Here is a 27,157-nt window from a genome sequence, read left to right as displayed (position 1 = left end):
ATACCAAGCTTGTACATAGCACTTTTCACCAGTAGATCTCAAAATGCTTTACAAAGGAGGTCAGTATCATTACCCACATTTTACAAATGGGAAAACTGAGGCACAGAGAGTTGAAGTGACTTGCCCAAAGTCTCCCAGCAGGTCAGTGTCAGAGTCAAGAATAGAACTGAGTCCCAGAGCAGTGCTCTATTCACTAGAGCCCACTGCATCTAAGACAGAATTATCTAGATCAGGTTCTTATAGCATGAGGGTTTCACCATAGTCCATTCCCTGCCAATGAAGAAAACATTTTTCAGTGCTTGGTCCAGTTTAGTTTGAAATAACACAAGCAATAGGACCTCCAGCACTGGAGAAGACTGTTCCATTATCTCTTGGATCTCACTATAAAGACAATTTTTCTGCTAGTCAGGGTATGTTTTCCCTTGGTTTTACTTTCTACACAGCATTTTAGGTTTAGTCAATTTATCAAATGGTTTTCAACACAATCTGGATCTTAGATGCTGATATTTTACTTGTACTACTTTATCTTACATTCAGCCTGAGGACAGAATCAACACAAATATCTAGGAAAAGCACAAAGTTGGAATAATATATGTTTTTTTGCTTGCCCCTTGTGATCCACATCCAGGGAAAAACAAACAATTTTCAATTGTTACACAATAAATCCCTCTGTGTAGCTGCTGGAAGTATTCTACCTGTGACCTTTTGTGGGTTTTACAGACACTTAAACCGCTCCCCCTTGCTCCACACATAGGAGGAAACTTTTGTAATAGCCGTGGGAATCTTTTCTTTAAAGAACGAAAACATCATATAGATTAAGTTTCAAGGTTGAGTTCCTAATATTAACAGTACCTTTTTGACAAATTGACTAAACATGTAAGCACAGAACGGTGTGTGATATCAGTAAGCTTTTGTGGGCCAGAGGTAAATGTAGACCTAAAATGAAGAATGATCTCACAATGAAGTCCTATTGCATGGTACAGTTCATACCATGTATCAAGAATCTATACACGTGCATGTTGACTTTTTGCACACCAGTGCCCTTTCTATGGGTATATTTCTTTGTGTTTTATTATATATTGCTTTTTTGTTGTGCCTGAAGAACTATATCCATTCTGAGCTTTCCAACAGTGCATTTGCTAGGTCCCAAACTCCAACTAGTCACAGCATGGTTGTTTTGCAAAGCCATTACTAGTGTGTGGAAATTTATATTTTACTGCAGACATTGCCTGTGTTAATGTGGTCTTTTGAGAAGACTCCAAGATCAGAATGTAACTAGAAGTAAAATTTGGGTGTAGAACAGTAGGACTTAAGGACACTATGGGCCTAATTCAATGTCCAGTCAAGTTAATGGGTATTGGATCAAGCTAAGTATGGATGAATCTCAGAGATAAAGTTTCATTTTTAGCAGTCACACGTTGGATGCTCTTTAAGATGAAGATGGAGTGGGGCTAGTGTATGTTTTATTTCATCAGGAGAGTGGCGTTAAATAAAGTTTATGGTTTGCATTAATAATGTTGTGATGGTGTACCCCATAAGGCTTCATGGGATTATGTTTATGAATGTATATATGATATAATTGGAATATGTTTTATGCTACATATGCCACGTAACATATCTATGTAAAGGTTATGATCTACTGAATACATTCCTCCTATTTATATGCATGTATCATTTTTGTACTTGAAGTTAGGAATATTGGCTGTATACTTGCTTGATAGCCTTAGTTAATTTGCACATTTGACCAAATGCTTAAGTGCCCAATCAAGAACCACTTAAGCTAACAATGAACTCTAAGACGCCAATCCACATCGGAGCTTTCCCAGGAATGTGGCTTGGCTGGTAAGAAACTCAGTCATGCATGGACATGTGACTTGCCCATGTGACTCCAAAACTCCATCTTGGAGCTGGACTTTGCATAGGAGAGAGGAGGGTGTCTCCACTCACAAGAGAAAGTCTACATAAATCCCTGGGAGACCCCTCCATTTTTGTCTTCAGCTGGCCAAAGAGCCTCTCCACCCCGAAGGATACCTGAAAGAAACTGGAACAAAGGACAGTAACTACAGGGGGTGTGAGTGGTTGCTGGACCCAAACTAGAAGGAGACTAGCCTATAAAAGGAAGCTTACTGGAACTGGTGAGGTTTTATCTGTATTCAGTTTTCTTAGACATGGACTTGCGTGTTCTATTTTATTTTGCTTGGTAATTCACTTTGTTCTGTCTGCTATTACGTGGAACCACTTAAATCCTACTTTCTGTATTTAATAAAATCAATGTTTTACTTATTAATTAACCCAGAGTATGTATTAATACCTCGGGAGGCAAACAGCTGTGCAGCTTTCTCTATCAGTGTTATAGAGGGCGAACAATTTATGAGTTTACCCTGTATAAGCTTTATACCGGGTAAAATGGATTTATTTGAGGTTTAGACCCCATTGGGAGTTGGGCATCTGAGTGTTAAAAACAGGAACACTTCTGAAAGTTGCTTTCAGTTAAGTCTGCAGCTTTGGGGCACGTGGTTCAGACCCTGGGTCTGTGTGGGAATAGACTGGCGTGGCTGGCCCAACAAGACAGGGTGCTGGATTCTCAGGCTGGCAGGAAAAGCAGGGGCAGTAGTAGTCTTGGCATATTGGTTGGCAGTTCAAAGGGGGTTTCTGTGATCCAACCCATCACAAATGTATACTGTTTACCTGACAAACCACAATTATTCAGTCAAGTGAATATGATTTAAGATTGTGCCTTCAGAACAAACATATTATGTATCTGTTTTGTACAAGCATGTGCAAAGACTCGCACATGAATCATCCCTGCTATCCTGCATGTCTACCAAGAGGCCCAGAACATTCTTACCGAAAGGATTAAAATCTGACTCAGAGAATGAAATGTGTAAAAGGAATTTATTCACATTTCTTCCCTAGGAGTCCCACTTAGAGATAGGCGAACTCTTTCCCACGAGATAAGTTCTCATCCATAGCTCAAAACTCAAAATGAATGTGAACAGAATCTTTGTCATTAAAATAATTGCCTCACAATTTTAAGTTTTCTTGAACCTCTTATTAATGAGTGGAAGTTAATACCATGAGTAAGACCATTCCAATTCTTTCTCTATCCCTTCACAAGAGGTATAGTATTACAAGTCTCCTGTAAGAGAATGTTCTTATATCACTACTGGATTTCTAGACCAAAAAGGTTTGAATAAGTCTATGAACTTTTGGATGCCTCTTACTTGAGTTGAATCTCTGGCTATTTTGAGGTTAGCCCATCAATACATTTTTATTTATTACTATTCTAACTACCTAACACTAGAAAGGCATAGCACTTTAGTTCTCATTTTTCACTATACCCTGCAAAAACTCCACTTAAATAACTAAGCTACCTTAGTTGTAATGCCTTGACATGATAGAATATGTTTTGTGCACTTCGAGTATAAAAATGGCTAAATGATTTCCCTGACTTCACAACTGTGGGATAATTTAGTCTGAGGCTGAGAGCTTTTCTGGCAAGTTTCAGCAAAGCACAGGGTGTTTTTTTTTTTAATATAGTCCAGAAAATAGGAAGTTAGACAGGAAATGCTGGCATAGCCTTAATTATGGTCTAGCTCAGTAAATGGCGCCACCACAAGAGCATATGCTAATTTTTTTTGGAAAAGGACTGTCATCAAAAAACTCTCTTGTTCCTTAAAAGTTTTATTGCTGTTAGTGGTAACGATCAGCTTTTTCACCAGCTATTTTGTTACTTTTGGCAAAGGCATATATACACACCATCAGGTGGCTGTCAAAACTGATCAAATGGGTTTTTATTTGATTCAAAGAGCCATTTCTTGATAACAGTCTTTTTCATAACTGCACCATTATGTTGCAATACTGGAGGCTCGTCACTGGAGATATTCCTTCTGGATGTGCAGCTACACAAAGAAATCATGGTGTGCTGCTTTCTCAAATTTGGAGCTGAGCTTTCTCACTCTCTTTTTTAAAAAACAACAAAAAACACAGAGCCAGGTTGTCCTCAAATTTGCCTGAACAATGACACACATGTAGAGCTTACCATATGTCCTCAAGAACGAGTGGTAGATCCAAGGACATTTTCTTCTCTTGGATCCCCAAGAATTCATCATTACTGGTGTCATACATCTTATTGCTTCAGGGAAAAGCAGAGCCCACTCTTCTTGAAGGACTTTTTGTTGTCATTGTTCTTAATTTAACACATGCTGACCAAGGGGAAGAAATGTCCTCATAATACTAGACTATATTTTCCTTGGCTATTACTCAGTTCAGGTGTTTAACCCCCTCCTTTTCTCCCCCCCCCCCTTCCCTTCCTCCTGGCTCAAATGCAAGAAGCTACAAATCAGCAAAAACAAAGACTGGCCACTAAGCCTAAATCACTAATCTCCATTCTTTCTGAAGTGCTAGTTAATAGAATTGAATGAGCACTGTTAGCCTAACATATATCACTACCACTTCCTTTTCTGAATACTACCCTCCTAATTAACCAGTTGGTAACTAGTTTTCATGGCCTAATTAATAAGTATAGCTGAAGCCATGCAGCATGGTGTCACTGGCTGTTCTAGGGACTGGCACACAAAGATCTGTTTGCCTATATGTACTCATTACTTAGGGGAGGTTATAAACTGCCCCCCAGTGTTCTGTTAAAATTTAGCTAAAAGGCCCACTTCTTTGGAGCCCCCTTCTGCAATATGGACATGTGCGCTGTACAGCTTAAATCCCAGGACAGTTGTCCCCCACCCCCACCACACTATAGATACTTGAGCTGGAAGATCTAACCTGTTAACCACTGTGAATGGCACATACAGAATTTCATAGGATTATATTTTCTCTGCTTATCTGGAGTAAGGCAATACCCTCAGCTGCCTCAATCCAAGAACCGTTCATTGAGTGGAGCCACAGTTAATCTTTTTTACAGGAATACATTTATAACGAACAAGAGGAGTTCAGAACAGGCACCCCCAGACAGACATTTTTAGAAGCATTTTTTGCACTACATTTTCAAAATGTTAAGTGCCACATGAGTAAGAAAGTTTGTTAGTGTTTTGTCTACCCCAGTTAGATTCTGTGAGAGCTTGTTATTTTCCCAACCAGCTAAACATTATGACTCTTTTCGCTCCCATCTTTTTATTGAAAAAGGGAGAATGAGCAAGATAGCAGCACAGCCAGTTTCAAATACAAAAATATAGGACCTCCCACAAAGCACCCAAGCCACTATGTCCAAGGCTTAACGGGCAGCTTTCCCCCACACCTGCCCCAGACTATACTTCTGTGCCAGTTGGGAGGGTCAGCAGCAGGAGGTTCAGAAAGGCATTCAAAACTGATAGGTGTTTGTACAAGTAGATAAGGCAACAGTCAATGCTTTCCTAAAAAAAAAAAAAAAAAAAAAAAAAAAAAAAAAAAGTGTGTAGGAACCAAATTTGCCATATACCCCAGCCAGTGCAGGACTTATCTCAACTTCCAAAGCCTCTTGTATTCCAACACCATTGGACCCCGGAGCATGAGTAGTAAATGTGTAATAATATCCCAAGCTTGGGGCCTAGTGCAACTGGAAATTTTGGCACTATTCCCTAAATAGGTCCCCAGTTAACACAGACCAGCAGCAGTCATCTTTCCCAGACAGAACTTTCCTCTCGCATGTTTATTCTCAGGAGTTTGTATTAAACTTTTTATAACAATACTCAGAAGGTTTTAAAAAAACAAAACAACCCAACCCCCCCTAACCTGCTGGTGCTACAAAACCTCCTTCCTTGTATACTAGTGTTTGTTATCAGTGTTGCCTGCTGCAAGTGTATAGCTCCTGATTGCCTTCAGTCAAAAACGCTGCTTCATTAACGCAAACATTTCCACCTGTGCAGGTTGGGGACCTGAACAGCCAATTAATTTCCTGTGAAAGCTAACCAAGGAAGTATACACTCATCCTATCTGAGGGCTAGATTCACAAGAGCATTTAGGTCCCTAAATGACACTTTAGGTGGCTGAATCCCAGAATGAGGCCCCTGTGAAAATCACAAGACCGCCATTCAGCTGCCACCAAACTCTGTAGGTGCCTAAACTTCCTTAATACCTAAATTTTTTGCAGCAAAATTTCCCTAGATGTCTATGTTTCTGCCTCTGTAGATGCACACTGCTGCCTTACTCCAGGTTTTCAGACAGCCAAGTGCCAGAGCAAATGCAAGAACTAGGGGAAAATTGGAATTCCTCTGCCTAAATTGCCTGAGGGTCCCAATCCAGTAAGCCTACCAAATCAGGCCACTGTAGGTGCACCCACACCACCGCAGCCAACCTCCTCTCTCAGAGTCGTAATGTTTAGCCTAGTGGTTAGGATATTCACAGGAGCGCTGCCAGCTTTTCTGCCGCCCTAGGCAGCGGAAGGTCCCGCCCCGAAATGCCGCCCCCCACAGAGGCGGCGGAAGGTCCCGCCGCCAAAATACCGCAGCGGTTGCTGCCCCCCAAATTGTAGTTCCCTGGGCGACCGTCTAGGTTGCCTAATGGGTTGCGCCGGCCCTGGATATTCATCTAGGAGGTAGGAGATGCCTCTTCAAAGTCCTCCCTCTGCCTGAGGAAAAGGAGGTATCTGAACAAGGCTCTACCACCTTTCAGGTGTGCTTTAACCATGAGGCTATAAGATAGGATATGGACCTCCATTTCGCCTGTTGAAACTGTTCCATTGTGGATAAATAACTGAAAAAGTCATTGGATTGGGGGTAGATCCTGGGTCTTCTACCTGCCAGTTGAGTACTCTAACCAACAGACTACACAGTCATACATTCTCTTGCTTGTTTCCCTCACCCCACCCCCAACACCACCACCTAAATTTCGTTGTTAGTCTAGCCCTGATCCCCTTCCTCATAAAATCAGTGGACTTTGAGTCTCTGACATTTCTCTCTTTCAGGTAACAGCTCTCTCAGGGCTAAGGTTTTTGGTTTTGATTTTCAGATTTTACTTTTCTTGGTCACAGGTTGCTAGTAAATTGCATGGGTGGGGAGACAGAATTATATATCAGATCAATAGTAGTCAAAGATACAGCTGAAAACGGATGGGGCTATTTAGGAGGGAAAGAGTTCACTTGATGAAATAGTATCAAGAATATTGAATATGAGGAGAAGACAAAAGAAAAGGAGGTTTCCCTGGGTTAAAATGTCTACCATCCAATTTTCTATCCGTCGGTGTGGGAGCTCCCCTCAAGATGAAGATAGAGAAGAGAGTGGAAGGTAATTTACATATAGAGAGCGGAACTTTGACTCTTGATTTTTCTACAAAGCCTTGGTACAACATAGAACATTCAGGTCAGAACAGATATGAATGATTGCAAAGGTTACATTAAAAGGAAAATCCTGGTGCATCCTAGACTGTAGAGCTCCTATTTGTGCCTCCACAATGTGCTTTGATAATTATGAACATTTGAATGGTCAGCCGTGAACTTGTCCTACGCTATTAGAATACTGAAATTGTGGCAGATGTCTGGATAGCTAATTTCCCCTAGATTTCTCAAAAAAACCCAAAACAAAACTAGGACTTTAATGTCATAGTTTTAGCCTGAATACCTACCCTACTGATAGAAAGATATCTATCGTGTAATAATATATACACATACTTTCCCTTGCCCAGAGATGATAGTTGAAAAGGAAGATATCTGTCCTAGTGTTATTTATGAAATATATCTTATAAGCATATGCAACTCTTCTCCATAATATATAACCTGCATACCTTGTATGTAGTAACAGCCTTCTATAACACTATTAGTTATGCCCTATGTTGTATATAGTTATTTTGAAAGTTATATTCATGCATGTTCTCTATTTTAATATAACTATAATGCTTAATCATTGTTTGTTAGCGCAAACAGAAGAAATTAAGCAGCAGCAGTGCCATTCCTTGTAAAGAATGGAACTTGCAACTCCAAGTCACATGGAAATCACTAGGAGTAATATTAGGAACACCTCCTATTGATGATTAATAAGCAGGAATGAAGATGTCAAAAGAACATGAACTCTTAAATAAACAGTGTCAAATCCTTGGCTGCACTGAGGCGCACACAGCAGGAGGTGCATGGTAGCATAATGCTCACCTTTACGCTCCCTCCCTGCAAAGGCTATTCTAAGTTATGTCATGCACCAATAACCCTGAAGTTGGACAGATATAGGTAGGATATGGGAAAGCCTTGGCTACACCCATGACAGTGGCAGTGAGTTGACAGCCTCTCCATACTATGGAGACCCCATTTTTTAAATGGAGTACTGGAATGGACTGTGGCAGGGACAGAGCTGTGATGACAGAAAGATGGAAGAGAGCAGTAAGGAGCCATATGGATGTACCAAGCTCTGTGATGGCTCCCCTGAGCCTTACATGTACCTCCGAGGACTCATGGGTTGTGGGGTGTCAAACCCCTGTCTGTTCTGGAGTAGGGCAGCAAACCCCTCCTCTGACTGCTCTCTTGGAAACTGCAAAGGGAAACTCACTGAGGCCTTGGCTACACTTGCAGATGTACAGCGCTGTGAGTTAAACCTGACTTCGTGCAGCCGAGTAGGGAAAGCGCTGCAGTCTGTCCACACTGACAGCTGCCCAGCGCACTGTCATGGCCACATTTGTGGCAATTGCAGCGCTATTGGGAGCGGTGCATTACGGGCAACTATCCCACAGAGCACCTTTTCCCGTTCTGGAGCCGTGGGTTGTGGGAAGGGGGCGTGGGTGCGGGGGATTCTGGGTCCTGTCCCAATGCCCTGTGATGCATTGCTTCGCATCCCAGAAATCCCTTTGTTTCCGTTCACCTTTGGCGCCATCTTTCAATGGTTTCTGTGCAGCGCGATCTGTCTGCGGGAAATGGAGTCCGAACTGCTGAGGCGTATGCTGACGAGTCTCGCCAGCACATCACGTTTGGCTGTCAAACTATTCCTTAAGATCCAAAGTGACAGTGAGAGTGAGGGTGAGAAGTCCGACGATGCTATCGAGCTGCGTAACGCGTATGACACGAAATTGCTTGTGGCATTCATGGACATGCTCAGCACTGTGGAACGCTGCTTTTGGGCTCGGGAAACAAGCACCGAGTGGTGGGATCACATCGTCATGGAAGTCTAGGATGATGAGTAGTGGCTGCAGAACTTTCGGATGAGAAAAGCCACTTTCATGGGACTGTGTGAGGAGCTTGCCCCCATCCTGCGGCGCAAGGACACGAGATTGAGAGCTGCCCTGCCAGTGGAGAAGCGGGTGGCTATTGCAATCTGGAAGCTGGCAACTCCAGACAGCTACCGGTCGGTCGCAAACCAGTTTGGAGTGGGAAAGTCGACCGTTGGAATCATGTTGATGCAAGTTTGGAAGGCCATTAATCGCATCCTACTCAGAAGAACCGTGACTCTGGGTAACGTGCAGGAAATAGTGGATGGCTTTGCACAAATGGGGTTCCCTAACTGTGGAGGCGCGATAGATGGGACGCACATTCCTATTCTGGCACCACCCCACCTAGGATCCGAGTACATTAATCAGAAGGGGTATTTCTCTATGGTTCTCCAGGCACTTGTGGATCACCGAGGGCGTTTCATTGACATTAACACAGGCTGGCCCGGAAAGGTGCATGACGCACACATCTTTCGGAACACTTGGCTGTTCAGGAAGATGCAGGCCGGGACTTTTTTCCCAGAGCGGAAGATCACAGTAGGGGAAGTTGAAATGCCCATTGTGATCCTTGGAGATCCCGCTTACCCGTTAATGCTGTGGCTCATGAAACCCTACACAGGGAGCCTTGACAGCAGCAAGGAACGGTTCAACTACAGGCTGAGCCGGTGCCAAATGACTGTGGAGTGTGTCTTTGGCCGTTTAAAGGGCCGCTGGCGATCTCTGTATGGGAAGCTGGACTTGGCCGAAAACAGCATCCCTGCGGTTATATCCGTGTGCTGTGCCCTCCATAGTATTTGTGAAGGGAAGGGTGAAAGCTTCACTCAGGCATGGACCTCTGAGGTTCAACACCTGGAGACTGAATTTGCACAGCCAGAGAGCAGGGCTATTACAGGGGCCCAGCGCGGGGCTGCAAGGATTAGGGATGCCTTGAGGGAGCAATTTGAGGCTGAAAACCAGCAGTGATATCTGGTGCCCTGCAAGTGCAGTAGTTCCAATCTTTAGGAATCAGTGTTTGCTGTTCTGGATGAGACATTCGAGGAGATTACCGCGATGTGATAAACCACATCAATGCACTATTCCGCATCTAAGCATGCCTGCCTAACCCTCCTCTCCCAAAGAGCCCGCACCAAAAAAATTTCTTCCCGAAAAAAAAAAAAAAACCCACTTACCGGGAACCTGCTCTTCTGTTTGTCCTCCACCAAGTACCGGCCGCTGCGACTGGCTACCTTCCTCCTGGCTTGAGAAGAGCTCCTGGCTGCATGGCTCCAGGGATTCCGGGGTGTCTCCATCCGGCCCACCACCATCACTCCCGTTTTCCTCCTCCTCCCCCCCCCCCAGCTCTGAAGTGTCCATGGTGGTGCTCGGAGTGGAGGTGAGGTTAACCCCAAGTATCACATCCATCTCTTTGTAGAATTGGCAGGTCACAGGGGGAGCACCAGAGCGGCCGTTCACGTCACGGGCTTTGTGGTAGGCACTCCGCAGCTCCTTCACTTTAATCCTGCACTGCAGGGCGTCCCGGTCATGGCCCCTTTCCATCATGTCCTTTGATACCTTCCCGAAGGTATCGTAATTCCTATGGCTGGAGCGCAGCTGGGACTGGACAGCTTCCTCCCCCCAAACACTAATGAGGTCCAGCAACTCGCCATTGCTCCATGCTGGGGCTCGCTTGGCGCGTGGAGGCATGGTCACCTGGAAAGATTCACTGATAGCACTCCACATCACGCTGGGCTGAGCAAACAGGAAGGAGATTTTTAAAATTCCCGGGGAATGTAAAGGGTGGGTCACATGGTTGGTTACCTGAGGCCAGGGCAGTAGAGTTTGAACTGATGACCAGAGTGGCTAGAACAGGCATTGTGGGATACTGCCGAATAATTCTGGAGGCCATTCACAGCGCATTGGGCAGCCACACTGGCGCTGCAGCACTGCAGCAGCAGCGCAATACTCGCTATTCCTCTCGGAGCGGTGGAGTACATGCAGCGCTGCAACCACGGAGATACAGTGCTGCAAATGCCTTGCCAGTGTGGACGGGGAGAGAGTTACAGCACTGGGGGAGCCTTTACAGTGCTGTAACTCGCAAGTGTAGCCAAGGCCTGAGTCTTCCCTCCCCCTCCCTGGTGTTTGCCTGGGAAAGGGAGCTCAGCCCCCCAGGCAATTCTTTGATAGAAAACCCTATCACAAAGCTGTGGCCATTCAAACTGTGTATTTTGATGGAAATTAGGTACCTGTAGTCTATGAATTAAGACCAGCTAATGAGTTTGAGTAGCCTCCATCTCACTTAGTGTTCTTGTCCCAAACAAATAGAATTACCTTGCCTGCCAAGTTGTCAAAAAACATGTGAAAGGAGCCCTTTTACCTGTCTCTCTGCAAGCTAAGCAGCCCTTTCTGGCAGCTGCAATGCTGTGGAGTACCACTCTGGAACAGCAGGCACTCCGCCCCCTGCTAAGAAAAGCCATTCTTACTTCTGCTAATTTTGAAATGCTTCAAAATATTGGCATACGAAAGGCTGAATCTATAGCTGGGTTGCCTAATTTGCATACCACCAAGGATGCATGTAGGACAGATGTGGGCAGCACTGATACCACATCCGAAATACTTCCTGGATGAATGTATCACTAATGAACTGACAAGAATTGACTTTTTGTAGATTCACCACCCAGTTGCCTGTAACTGAGCTGTACTGTTCCTTGGCTGTCATCCTAACAAACTGCAGGTGGGCAGGGAGTTGAGGTTGTGCCATTACAAATTATCAGCTGTTAGATCACAGAGTGCACAAGGAAGAACCACAGGTGTGTATTAATAGCTAAATTTCTCTCTAGTCATTTAATAATTGCTTCTAATGTGGCTTCCATGTAGGGTAGACACGTGGACTGCAAAAGCATTCTGATGAAGCTTACTACATTACATGCGAGGAATACTTGTGTGCTAGATTACAATGTTAGTGTTTTCTTTCTTAATGTGCTTCTTATCTCTGAGTGGGCATGCATGCAGGATGATCTACAGTGTCATAGCAAAGAGCTTCCACAGTCCCTTTCAATGCTACTCTTGGGAAAATTTGAGGGTTTTTCTCCCCTTTCCTTCCTAAAAAAGTTTTTTTTTTTTTAATTGCACACCACACAGATTTAAGTGGGGTTGCACAGGCATAAAGGAAGGTCAGATTTGGCCTGCAAGGTGTGGGTTATATTTTTATAATGCTCACACAGAGAAGCTGTCTGACTCTGCAAGTCATTTGCATTATTGCTCAATAGTACTTTTTTGGTCCTCATTACCATAGTATCTGACCATCTCACAATGTTTGATGTATTTATCCTCAACACCCCATTGAGGTAGGTGAGTGCTGCTTTTCCCATCCATTTTACAGATCTGGAACGGAGGCAGACAACCAGTGACTTGCCCAAGGTTACAAAGGAAGGCTGTAGCAGAGCACAGAATTGAACTCAGGTCTCCTAATTGCCAGGCTACAGGGATAGAGCACTAGACCATCCTTCCTCAATGGATGGTAACTAAATGATGCAGCATAGTAAGTAGTCTATTGTACTTGCAACTGAGAGACAAAGCACCACAGCATAAAATAAGCCCCTGTTGTTGCTTTCAACATGACTTGAACAGACAAATGGAGTATTGGCTGTTTTGGGAAAGGAACTTTGTTGTTTAGTGCCTGGTGCCAAAAGAATATGTTTGGCTCTTATTGTCTAACAGGATACTTATCGAAACAGTAGTGCATATGAAACCAAAAGGTTGAATTTTCTTTTGAATTTTACTGAAATAAAAATCATAATTTTTAAAGAGAAAAGTAGATTTAAGTCAGTGGTAATTCTACGAGAGTCCTAAAACGATTAAGTCATTGTAGATTTATGAATCATAACACTGAGTCCCATGTGGTAAGCATCCCCATACCCTGAAAGTCTCATGTCTTATCCAACCACCCTTCCAGCCTGAGAGGGTTGGCCATGTTTACATCATGCATCCCAGAACTCACTCCTGCTGATAAAAATGCAAGGAGACAACTTGAGTACCTCCTTCTTCCCCTATTCCAGCCCCCTTCTCCTAACATCCCTGATCATTGCCTCCTTCTCATGCTACCATGCTGCTTATGGTGCTTTCAGAACTACCCCTGAAATGCAGGGCCACTGAGAGCGGGTTCGGGCCCCAATGAAAATTTTTTTTCAGGCCCCGGCAAGGATGGACTGCTAAACAGCCGGGGAAACCAGGCCCCGGGCCCCCTTCCGGACCACTGGGCCCCGGTAATTTGTACCGGCTTCCCCCCCTCTCGTCGGCCCTGCTGAAATGCTACAAGTGTGTATCTTTGGCACTGAAATCCTTACTTTTGTCTCCTGTAAGGTCTGTTGCAGTAAAATGTTTTTGATTTGGTCTTGCTTGTTGTGTATTGTTAAGGTTTTATTGGAGAAGTGGTGAGATTCTCTGATGTTTTTTGTAGAATGTGATGCATTGGAGAGGATTTTTCTTTATAAAAACGGATTTCCTCTACAGGAGACATACAAAATGCTGCAACTGGCTCACTGCACAGTAGGTGGAGTGAATCACTTTACTACAGAGATGAGTAAGCAGCTATACATAAGGCTCACAACAGGCTCTGACTCGCACCTGCTAGACTGTTTCAAAGAACAGAAATGTCTCAACATTCAGGCCAGAACGTGCTGCCTTTTGCCAATTCTGCTGTGAGGGAACATGCTATTTGGCAAGTAAAAGACAGGTCAGCAACCAATTCTTTCTCCCCAGTGTCACTTTAGTTATTTTAAGTTCCTTCCGGGGGTGAGGGTGAGGTAGTATGTCACTTTCATTAATTGTATTTGCCAAGCAGCTGTATTTACAAAAAGCCATCAATATGATTTACTTTTAAAAAAAACTTGAACTTTTCCAGCCTAACATTTCTGGATTCTGAAAGGTTGATACACCCATTAGTCCAGTACATTTCTGCATCTTGTTTTCCCTCCCTGCCACTTATTTGTAACTAGCTATAATTGTCTCTTTATGATGGGTTGGGCCCCTTAGGATGCCACCTGATGTGCAGAGATACCACTGAGCCCACCTGTTATGCCAGTTTGGGCATCCTTTTTACCTGCCCTGCTGGATCAGGCTAATAAGCCTGCTGCAACACACAGAGGCAGGGCTACCCCCAACTGCAGAATGAAACAGACACTGAGATCAGTTCTGGGAAGGCTCAGCTTAAAGGACTTGCTCTAGCACACAGTTGTCCACCTCCCTGGAGTGCAGGCCCAAAGATATATTATAAAATCCACCTCCTCCCTCAATGTGGAGGAAGGTATGCACAGATTCTTGCCTCCCCTATTAGAAATTACAGAAACTGGGTTTAATCATAAAGAAAACAAAGTTTATTAACTATACAAGACAGATTTTAAGTGGTAAAGGGGGGTAACAAACAGAACAAAGAAGATTATTGACCAAATGAAATCAAACATGCAAACTAAGCTAGTTTCACTAAGAAATTGGCTACAAATAGCATTTCTCACCCTAGATATTGTTGTAGGCTGGTTGCAAAGTTTGTGGTTCAGAGTTCCAGTTATATTCCTTTTCAGACTGAACCCCTTTCTCAGTCTGCCCCCCCCCCCCCCCCGCCTTCCCTTCAGGTGGCTTTTGCAGACTTTCTTAGGGTGACCAGATGTCCCGATTTTATAGGGACAGTCCCGTTTTTTGGGTCTTTTTCTTATATAGGCGCCTATTACCCCCCACCCCCTGTCCTGATTTTTCACACTTGCTGTCTGGTCACCCTAGACTTTCTTGGGCAGCCAGCCCAAGAGGAGAGGAGGAGCCCCATTTACCTTCCTCCCCACCCTTAAACAGGATTTACATAAGGTGGGAATCCTTTGTTTCCCAAACTTGACCCTCCTGCCTTTCCTTACAGTGGAAAGTGACAAGAAATCCCAGGTAATGCTTTCGTATCAGGTGACAAGACCACTTGACTCTGTGGTATCACAGCGTCCATAAGTCAGTGGCAGTATGGAGCATCCGCAGGAAGGCCAGGCTTTTCACAGTCCATTGTCCTTGCTAATGGGCTATCCGCCCTGTCTGGCTTTTCCATTGTTGTACTTGAAGTGTTAGCAGTGGGTGTCACCTAAAGTAGCATAGTTGAAATACAGATACATAGCCAATATTCCTAACTTCAGATACAGAAATGATACAGGCATACAAATTGGATAATCACATTCAGTAAATAATAGCCTTTTCAATGATATCTCACATGAGCCATCTTGCATAAAGTATATCTCAATTATGTCATTCATATCATAAGCATATTTTCATAAAGAATATGGAATGACACGTCACTCTTATTCCCATAAAGTACTGAGCATATTTCTCATTGATTGCACTAACGCTCATGAAGGCAGCTGAGCTAATCAACCGCAGCCTCCGGCTGCTGTGCTCAGCCAACAAGCCACTCATGACTGAACAGATGTTACTGCTTTTCTGGGCCAAAAGAAACTTTATAAGGTTTTCCTCCCTTTCAGGGACAAGTGCCAGAACAGTCAAGAAATGGGAAATATATAACTTTGTACCCATTTCTAAACCAGAAGGGAAATGCTGATGCTGGATTCGTCAAAACGATCTACATGGCCAAATTCTGCTCTACTCACACTGGTGTTATTCCCATTGACTTCAATGGCAGTGGTACTTGCATAAGCGAGAAGAAAAACTCTCAATTTCCAAAGACAATCAGGTCCCACAATTTCTAAAAAAAAATATAAATTAACCCAAAACTACTTCAGAGAACGATGAGCTGCTGAATTTTAGAATGAATCCCAAGAGCTAATAAGGAAGAAAGGTTTGTTTGTTTGTAACATTTTTATCTTATCACATTAAACTTAACAGTATTCTAGATAAGTTTGCACACTTCCATTTAAGCTTTTATTTTTCAGACACTTCAATTAAAAAAAATTAGTTATTTGGCTGAAGTATCTGAAGCTTGTTTTCAGCCCAAACTTCACTTTTTTTTTTTAGAATGTTAAGTGAAATTCCATTTGCCTTTAAAAAAAATCCAAATCAGGAAAACAAAAATCAGTTAACTAGTTACATTTTTCAACTGTATTTTACACACTTTTGTTAACTCATAAGTCACTCCCATTTGCTATGGGTTTTGCCATCATACTCAGAGGACTGGTGCCTTTTATAAGTTGGAATCATTTAAACTTCAATATTGAAGTTACAAGCAGTACAGATAGGTTTTGTGTTTACACTGTGAATACTGAATCATAATGCAGTGCTGCATCTGGAGCATCACACCTTTAACCAAACAGAGTGGGATTTATTTCAATAATTAGATGTTCCAATAATGTGCTCTGTGAACATCCAAACTGATGATTTTGAAATCATTGTCACTAAGCATTTGGACAGAAAATCCTGCACCACAAAATGGCTCTCTTTGGCTTTGTTTCTACAGCCATTGTGTGAACACAAACAACATTTGCAATACCTGTATGTGATAAAGTTATCAGGCTGCTGTTCACAGGACATTTTGAGTGAGTTGGGTGCACAAAGGACTCCATTTATCTGCTTCTAACCAGTGATGTGAGAGAACAGTTACATTTTCTATTTCTATCCCCTCATCCTTCCACTTCATCAATCCAGTTGCTCCTCTCCACATCTCACTGGCCGCTCATGTGCCCACCCATATTCCCCCTCTGTACTCCAAATATTTTCCTCTCAAAATCTCCAGCCCATCAAATTCCCCATCTGCCCCCATTTGTACCAGTCACTCCCTTTCTGTTCCTCCCATTCCCCAACACTCCCTTATTCCCATTCTTGCATCCCACATCACCTGCATCCTCACATTGTCCTGTCTGGTGACAGTTTCCCCCCCCATGAGTCATTGGAGCTGCCAATTTCATTAAGAGCTATTCAAGTGGAAACACCACTGTGTATTAGTCCTCTTGAGTTGGGGTAGCCTCCCTTCTACCTGAAGAGGCTGTAGGGAAAGGACAGCTCTCTTAACTGAGGGCCACCTGGCTTCAGTTCCATTGAAATTAAATGGGAGCTGTCAGCCATTCATCATAAGGGCAAACGTTTGAGATATGACTGCATAAGGTCACGATAGCTTGACTCAGTAATATTTTGTAAGTTGGTAACTCTGCACGGAGGTGAACAGTCAAACTTCTAAGTTTTAGCAAGCCAGTGAACCAGAATGAGACTGTGCAAAGAAGCACGAACATATTAAACACAAGCTTTGCCTGTAGGCTCACTGTGAGATTAATCCATGAGAACAGTGGTTGCCTGTGACTGTGAACCTTTTCAAACATCTAAGCTTGTAAACCTCTAAGAACTGGATTCCATTCAAGACATTTGTGAAGCCCTGGTGATACAAACTTGGAAGGGTTTTTACAGCTCTGACTACAGGTGTTTATTAGAATGCATTATTCCATATGGAAATATTCAAAGCTTCATTTGACTCTAAAAGTTAGGTAGACTATTTTAACATAAATCTGTGCTTATTTACGTGTAAAAGCTATGCTATTGAAATAGTATTGGTTGAGCTTTTAAATGAACCAAAGCCAGGAAATTCAAACTTATGGATCTCATAGCAACTGCAACTCAGTCCTCTTGTGGATACAGGGCCAAGTTCTGATCAGAGATGAGTCCATGTGAGTATTTAAAAGAGAGAGAGAGACTAAGCAGGTGTAATTTACCCACTGAGGGAGCAGATAGTATAAATTACACCAGGATAGACCCCTTTTGACTTACCCCCCTCCCCATTTACAAAATGGTAACTTATCTCATCCCCACTTCACACAGTGCCTCAGAATTTAGCCTCTTTTGCCTAAGGGAGCCTTTGTTATTATACTAACTAAACCATAGACACTGGAGCACCTACGGAAAAAAAATTAGTGGGTGCTTAGCACACATCGGCAGCCAAGCTGCCCCCTCTCCACCCAGTGCATCCCGCCTGCCGATGGCCCTGCTGATCAACTCTTCTCCCTCCCTCCCAGCACCTCCCGCCCACCATGATCAGCTGTTCCACAGCGTGCAGGAGGCACTGGGAGGGATGGGTCATGCTTGGGGGAGGGGGCAGAAATGGGCAGGAAGAGGCAGGGTGGGGCCTCAGGGGAAGTGGTGGAGTGGGGGCAGGGCCTGGGGTGGGGTGGAGACTGAGAACCCCTGGGCAAAGGAAAAAGCTGGTGCCTGTGAACTAAAGGCTTGTCTACATGTAAAAAATGTATTGCTATAGTTAAAGTGGTACAATCCCCCTAGGGTGGATACAATTTTACTGGTATAAAGATGTTTATATCTTTGTAGCTATTCCCATACAGGAAGAGGAGTAATTATTCTTTATATTGGAATAACTGAGTCCACACTACGGCTTTTACTAGTATAACTATTTTGTTTAAAAAAAAAAAAAAAAAAAATCACACAAAGTCCTAACTGACATGGTTAAACGTCTACAACTTAAGTTTAGATCAGGCCTTACATATTGAGGGGAAAAAGAGGAAAAGTAACATATGTAGCAGGAAATGCAAAGAATAAAAGGGAGAAAGATCAAGATACAAGTTAAAATACGGAATAGCCTACTATAATGTGGATGCACTGAATGACTTACCAGGTGTTCTCCTATCTCTAACTTCTACAGTTCAATAAAGGTTCAAATAAGGAGCTCAACTTTCCACCTCCTCAAATCTGCTTTCTACAATTTTCCTTGCCTTTGGTTCAGCACAACTGTCTTCTTCTCCTATAAAGACCTCCATACACTCCTTAGTTTGAAGGAAATGTTGCCAGGTGCAGCTGAGACTCTGCTAGACCCTAACACCTACAATTTGAATTCTCTTGTAATTTTGCAGTCTTCAAGACATGATACATCTCAGATACCAGCGCATGACAGATCTCCCAAAACTCGAAGCAGAGATGCCTTGCAAAAACACAGCCAGGCTCTTCTCATCTATCAAATAGGTAGCATGGTGTGTGAGGATGAGGAGAGAGATTGGCTGTAACTCGATTTTTGCCTAGGATTATAAAGAGCCTGATTTTATATTTCAGTCTACAGGCTGTTCTTGAACTATCTACTTCAATGTTGATTTTTGGCTATTTGCTGCCCGCATTTATACTTGGTGTATGAAAGGTCACCTAAGTCACATAGCTTTTTTCTGCTTCCTGACTGGAAGACATTAGCAAACAGGAAGGCCATCAAATGTTTTAAGAGGTCCATGCAAACAGCTCTTCCAGAAGTCTTTGTTTATGTTTGGATAATTTGAGAGACTTTCATTTTCTGCTAATATTCTTGCTAGTAAAAAATATTCCTCACATGAATATCAACAGAAGATAAGGGAGCCTATACAGGAAGGATAGGCTTCATCTAAACCAAAAGGAACCAGATTGCTGGCATGTAAAATTAAAAACTGCTCTGTGACCTTTTTAAACTAAGGGCAGGGGGAAAGCTGACAGGTGTGGAGGAGCATGTGGTTCAGACAGAGACATCCCTTGGGGAGGATCTATTAATGGAGATTCTCTGTATCGAAAGGGTGGAAGATGATAAAATATGGGCAGAATCTGATGAGAAACAGTCAAATGAAAAAGAGTCCCATTCAATTACATCATGTAATGTCAGGCAGTTAAAAAGTGACAAGTTTAAATGTTTATATACAAATGCTAGAAGTCTAAATAATAAGATGGGTGAACTAAAGTGCCTTGTTTTAAGTGAGGATATGGATATAATGGGCATCATAGAAACTTGGTGGAATGAGGATAATCAATGGGACACAATAATACCAGGGTACAAAATATAGTGGCACTATATGTGAAAGAAAGCATAGAGTCAAATGAAGTAAAAATCTTAAATGAACCCAACTGTACCATAGAATCTCTATGGATAGTAATTCCATTCTTGAATAAGAAGAATATAGCAGTAGGGATATACTACCGACCACCTGACCAGGATGGTGATAGTGATTGAAATGCTCAGGGAGATTAGAGAGATTATAAAAATAATAAAAAAACCCTCAATAATAATGGGGGATTTCAACTATCCCCATATTGACTGAATACATGTCACCTCAGGATGGGATGCAGAGACAGATTGACACTTTACATGACTGCTTCTTGTACCAGCTAGTCCTGGAACTCACAGGAGGAGAGGTAATTCTTGATTTAGTCCTAAGAGGAGCACAGGATCAGGTCCAAGAGATGAATATAGCTGAACCGACTGGTAATAGTGACCATAACATAATACACTTTAACATCCCTTGGGGGAGAATGGGAATAAAGGCTAACACCACAGCAGCCCCCACAGTAGCATTTAATTTCAGAAAGGGAAACTACAAAAAAAGAGAAAGTTAAACAGAAATTAAGAAGGTACAGTGCCAAAAATGAAATCCCTGCAAGCTACATGGAAACTTTTTAAAGACACCATAATAGAGGCTCAAATTAAATGTATACTTCAAATTAAAAAAAACAAAACAAAAACAAACAACCACAGTTAAGAGGACCAAAAAAGTGCCACCATGGCTAAACCAAAGTAAAAAGCAGTCGGAGGCAAAAAGGCACCCTTTAAAAAGTGGAAGTTAAATCCTACTGAGGAAAACAGAAAGGAGCATGAACTCTGGCAAATGAAGTGTAAAAATATAGTTAGGAAGACTAAAAAAGAATTTGAAGGACAGCTAGCTAAACACTCAAAAAGTAATAGCAAATTTTTTTAAGTACATCAGAAGCAGGAAGCCTGCTAAACAACCAATGGGGTCACTGGATGATCGAGATGTTAAAGGGGGATAAGGCCATTGTGGAGAAACTAAATGAATTCTTTGCATCGGCTTTCATGGTTGAGGATGTGAGGGAGATTCTCCAACCTGTGCCATTCTTTTTAGGTGACAAATCTCAGGAACTGTCCCAGATAGAGATGTTGAAGGAGGTTTTGGAACAAATTGATGAACTAAACAGTAATAAATAACCAGGACCAAATGGTATTCACCCAAGAGTTCTGAATGAACTCAAATGTGAAATTGCAGAACTACTAACTGTGGTATGAAATCTATCATTTAAATCACCTTATGTACCAGATGACTAGAGGATAGCTAATGTGACACCAATTTTTAAAAAAAGGCTCCAGAAGTGATACCAACAATTACAGACCAGTAAGCCTAACTTTAGTCCTGGGCAAATTGGTTAAAACTATAGTAAGAACATTATCGGACACATATATGAAAACGATTTGTTGGGGAAGAATCAACATTTTGTACAGGGAAATCATGCTTCACCAATCTACTAGAATTCTTTGAGCGGGTTAACAACCATGTGGACAAGGGGGAATCCAATGGATATAGTATTTAGATGTTCAGAAAGCCTTTAACAAGGTCCCTCACCAAAGGCTCTTAAGCAAAGTAAGCTCTCATGGGATAAGAGGGAAGGTCCTCTTATAGATTGGTAACTGGTTAAAAAATAGGAACAAAGGGTAGGAATAAATGGTCAGTTTTCAGAATGGAGAGAAATAAATAGCAGTGTCCCCAGGAGATCTGTACTGGGTCCAGTCCTATTCAATATATTCATAAATGATCTGGAAAAAGGGATAAACAGTGAGGTGGCACAATTTGAAGATGATACAAAACAACTCATGTCCAAAGCAGACTGCAAAGAGTTACAAAGGGACCTCACAAAACTGGGTGACTGGGCAACAAAATGGCAGATGAAATTCCGTATTGATAAATGCAAGTAATGCACATTGGAAAACAATCTCAACTATACATGTGTAGCAGGGTGGTTACCCTCTCCTGTCCTGAGGGTTTTAAAACAGCCCTGGAGGAGGGCTGTGGAAGGGCAAGACTCCTAGGCTGATTGGGAGGAAGCAGGCTCAGTTGGGGCCATGCCCCAATCAGGGCCCAGCTGGCCCTATAAAGGCTTGAGCCAGGTGCTCAAGCAGGCAGTCTCTCTCTGCATTCAGAGAGAGAAGGGCCTGGCTGCAGGGAGTTAGAGATGAAGTACCTGAGTAGAGCAGGGCTGGGGACAGGCTGAGGAGCTGGGGACCTCCAGCCTGGAAAGCCCTGGGCTACGGCCTAGCAGAAGGCCAAGAGGTACTGGGGGGTTGCAGAGGGCAGCCCAGGAGTAGGCCAAGACAGCAGGTCCAAATCCAACCTTGCCAGTGATGAGTAGGCGGATACTGCAGTCTGCCCCAAGGTGTGGGGCTAGACAATGACTGGCAATAGCCTTATACTGAGGTGAGGTGGGAATAGTGGGTGGGTGTTCCCTGGGGAGGGGAGACCCTAAAAGTGAGGGGTTACTGCCAGGGGCAGCACCCCCAACAGGGCACCGGGTCCGGGAGGGACATGGGGGCCAGAAGTGGCAAGGGCGCTCCAAGGCTGAGAGAGCTAATTCCCAAGATGACCAGCAGGTGGTGCCTTAGGGGTGAGTCTGCACTGTTACAACATATAATATGATGGGGTCTAAATTAGCTCTTACCACTCAAGAAAGATCTTGAGTCATTGTGGATAGTTCTTGGAAAACATCTACTCAATGTGCAGCGGCAGTCAAAAAAGCAAACAGAATATTGGAAATCATTAGGAAAGGGATAGATAATAAGACAGAAAATATCATATTGCCTCTATATAAATCCATGGTATGCCCACATCTTGAATACTGTGTGCAAATGTGGTCACCCCATCTCAAAAAAGATATTGGAACTGGAAAAGGTACAGAGAAGGGCAACAAAAATGATTAGGGGTATGGAAAAGCTGGGACTTTTCATCCTGGAAAAGAGATCCCTAAGGGAGGATATGATAGAGGTCTATAAAATCATCACTGGTGTGGAGAAAGTAAATAAGGAAATGTTATTTACTCCTTCTCATAGGGGGTCACCACACGAAAATTAATAGGCAGCAGGTTCCAAATAAACAAAAGGAAGTATTTCTTCACACAACGCGCAACCAACCTATGAAACTCCTTCCCAGAGGATGTTGTAAAGGCCAAGACTATAACAGGGTTCAAAAAGAACTAGGTAAGTTCATGGAGGATAGGTCCATCAATGGCAATTAGCCAGGATGGGCAGGGATGGTGTCCTTAGCCTTTGTTGGCCAGAAGCTGGAAATGGGCGACAGGGGATAGATCACTTGATTGCCTGTTCTGTTCATTCCCTCTGAAGCACGTGGCATTAGCCACTGTCAGAAGACAGGGTACTGGGCTAGATGGACCTTTGGTCTGACCCATGATGGCTGTTCTTATGTTCTTAATTTAAAAGAGTTACAAATACTGAAACTAATTTGCAGTTTTTATTTGAATGAACATAGAGAAATACTTCCAGAAGTATTCACAAAGGTGTAAGAATACACACTTTCTATCAGAAGTTCATAAGGTGTGCAGCTCCCGTAACTGGCGAATGCATCTGACAGTGCATGATGCTTTAAAAAATAGAGAAGTGGTCGCTTTGAAGTTGTATTGCTGCACAGGAATTGATTTTCTTGAAAGCTATTATTTTTTTCCAGGCAGGGGAGCTCCTTCTCCTCATTTACAGTTGTGATGCAAAGAGAGGCAGGGTAGTTTCAAAATCAGACATCTGTCTGAAAGGGGAGAACAATGGGTTTTGGTGCTGAAAATTGGTGTATTTCACTAACACAAGAATTGTTTTTCTTTATGACAAAAGAACAGTATTAATATCCAGGGACTGGTTCAGCTTAACCAAAACATCTGGTCACTTTCTTGCATCTGGATTGCTCCTCTTTCTTTTTACTTTGCTTTGTTAATCTTCGTGCTGGTTAAGCAAGCAATGGCAGTAAAATATGATGCAGTGTAATCATTGGCTTGGGGTGCAGCCAGCAGGACATTATGCAAGCTGCTCCGTGTTGAGCTTGAAGTGACTGTGATCTTGAACAAAAAGACATCACACTCTCTTGGGAGGAGAGAGAATTCAGTTTTTTTTTCTGGCTCAAATCTTCTTACCAAAGGCTGCCAGTTCAGCTGTGGTGTGTGGATTTAATCCTTACAAAAATGATCTGAAGCCATCTAATTCATGTCCCCAGCAACTTCATCTGGGGCTTGAACACTGGCCTGGGAACAGCATTGAAGTAGCTGTTTCAAGCCATTTGCAATTCTTGGACTTTTGGATGCGAGAAAGGAATGCTGAACAATTCATGACCTAGTCAGAAAACTTAGCACTTCATCTCATTCAAAACATACCTCTCCACCTTTGTCACAACCCCATACAGACACTTTTAAACACTTTCCCATACTACAAGCAGACTGGATGGCTCAGGGGTCTGTTGGACATATACAGAAGCTTTTATCTCTAAATAATTTGTTCATATCTGTCTCAGCTTGGTATTTTGCAGAGGTCGTCTTTGCTCTGATGGATGATCAGTGATGTATATGGAATGATTTTGGTGGCTTTGGTCCTGTTCCTAGTGGACGGATATCAGCCAGTCAACCAACCAGCATAGTTAGAAGCAGCTGATATCCTCGTATTAGCCGAGACACCAAAGACTTAAAGGGAAGAGTGTGAACTACACATTTCCACCCCCCCCCCCAAAAACACACACACACACACCAGGACAGTCTCTTCAGGATAAATTAGCCCATGGGCAAATCTAAGATATCACTGCCCACCCTGTATTTACTCTAATGAGGAGTCCTTTCCTTCTAATACTGTATGTAGTATACAGTGTGTAGTACCTTTCAGAACTACCAATACATTATAGAATTGTTTAACTTTTTTAAAATTTACCCCATGCTTTGTTAAAGCTGGCTAGAAAAATTTCTACAAAATATTTGTTGGAATTTACTGAATCATTGAAATAGAAACATGTCTCAGAGATGGTTCAATTGCTACAAAATTCTAATGGAACCCTGTCTACCTGGTTTCCTGCTAGCTTGCCCACCCAGCTCCCGGGCAGACCATTGACAAACTGACTCAGAGTTGGGGATTCCAAGGCTTCCAGAATCCCCGGCTCTGGGCCAGCCAATCAAGTCTACTGCCCAAGATTTGGGGCTCCATTCCCCTCTTGCAGATATTTTTGAAATTTTTGGTTTTAATTCCAAAACTGAATGAAACCAAATTTTGAAATAGCAGCATCTTCCATTAAGCAGAATTATCTTTGTGTGAACAACTCTAGTCATTAGTAAGGCAGGACATCTTAATCTTCAGATATAGTCTTGCATTTTGACCTAGTATTCACATAGCCAAGTAAAAATCTTCTTTCAAGGACACTTTCTGGAAGCAGAAGATATGCCATTTGTTTGTTTTTGAAGAGCATTAATTATAGTACAAAACTTAAATTTTATGTAATAAAAGCAAAATACATTTCCATGCATAGCATGCACAATAGGGGGCTGTATATCTATGCCTGTTTATATTAGTCAATGCATTTCATAAAGCAATACGGCTAGGGATGAAATCATACATGAACATACTTGGCCCCTATACAGCACTATTCAGCTGAGGATCTCAGATTATTAGTGGCTCAACACCTCTCAGAGGTAGGCATTCAGATATCATCATCATCATCCCTAGAATTACAGATGAGCAAACAGATATGGGGAGATCAAGCAATTTCCCCAGGTCACATCATGAGTCAAAGGCAGAGCTCATTACAGAAACCAGGAGCCTCTGATCCCAGTTCCCTCTTCTTACTCCTAGAAAACACTCACTGCCTGGATCATGGGTTGAACTTATTCTCAACAAACTCAGGGGCAAAAATCTCCATGCCGGCAGGAATAGGATAGATGTTGTCTTTTGTGTTTGGAGCAAAACTTAGTCTGGTGATGAAACAAATCCAAAGCCCAGGTTCTAATCACCTGAGTGCTCTTTCTGCTAGCACCAGCCATCCCTGAAGCGAGCATGGTGGGCCACAAGAGAAATTGCCCAGTGTACCAGGGACTTCTGGTGATGGATGGCCAGCATAGAGGCCTTAAGACACCATCTCCCTTGCTGCCAATGTAGGAGGCATAGTTGAGGGAAAGGTCAGACCCGGGATGATGCTTATGCTCTGGAGAGACCTGGCTGCCATTTCAGGCTGTCAGTAGGTGGTGTAAATTGGCACAAGTCATCAAGCTGCTTTACCCTATGTATGGGGACTGGCCCAGTGCAGAGATGGAAACAAATCTGAAGGTGATATGGCACCTTTGTGTCCCATCTTAAGTGCACAGTGTGCTCTTTAGTTGGACCCAAGGCTATAACCTGAAGAATAGTTTAGAGAGAGATTAATGCAGATGTGAGTAGGACAGATGCGAAGTTCCCTAACTGACCTAGAACCAGTTTTCAGATCAGTTCTTGAGAAGCTTCTCCCACATAACTCCAGGAAGGATAGAGAGTCATGAGAGTGAACTGTTATTGATTATTCAATGATACTGAGGCCATTTGCTAGCCTCTTCAGAGACGAGGAACCATTTTGTGAGTTTCACTTACACCACAGTGTCAGAAGCTATAAATTCTGTGCAAATGTATAGGCTGGCAGTAATAATCATAAAGAAAGGAAATAGCAAACCATTACAAGAGATAAGAAAAAGGAAGTCATTATGCAATAGCACCTAATTAAAAAAAATGCACAGCACTGCAGATAGCAAAGGTCAGGGACAAACATTACAAAGAAAATGGAATATAAAGAGAAGACTGAAAAAAAAAAAACTGGAATTAGCGTCACTAACAGTGGGCTGAATATTTAAGACTGGGGTTTTACGCATGATTTTTAGAGAATCAAAGCTCCTGTCCCTCTCAATTCCCATTGAAGTTAATGGCAATTGTGGATGTTCAGGCGCAATATGCTTTTCAAGCCAGTCAATATGTATACATGTACTTACAGTGCCAGAAGTGACAATGTGAGTGTACTGATTATGAAGACTCTTGAACATTGTGGGGTCTTTGCTTCTCTTACCACAGTTGATGACTTTCCTATCTGCTGGTTCAGTGCAGACAGACATGCTTAAATGCTCTTCATTTCATTAATGAGTGCAGGATAAACAGACTTAAGAGAGCTCATTAGTAGAGCTGGTTGTGGTTGAAGTTTTCCTGTTCAAAACCTCCTCTGCCCCAACAAAAATGGCTTTTTTTTTGTCATTAGGGATATTGCCACAGGAAATGTCTCCTTTTGACAAATTTGGAGGGTCTTGTCAA

Source organism: Malaclemys terrapin, chromosome 1 (assembly GCF_027887155.1).
Source record: "Malaclemys terrapin pileata isolate rMalTer1 chromosome 1, rMalTer1.hap1, whole genome shotgun sequence".
In the NCBI taxonomy this organism is placed as follows: Eukaryota; Metazoa; Chordata; order Testudines; family Emydidae; genus Malaclemys; species Malaclemys terrapin.
The sequence above is the reverse complement of the archived record's forward strand: the minus strand, read 5'-3'. Positions refer to the sequence as shown.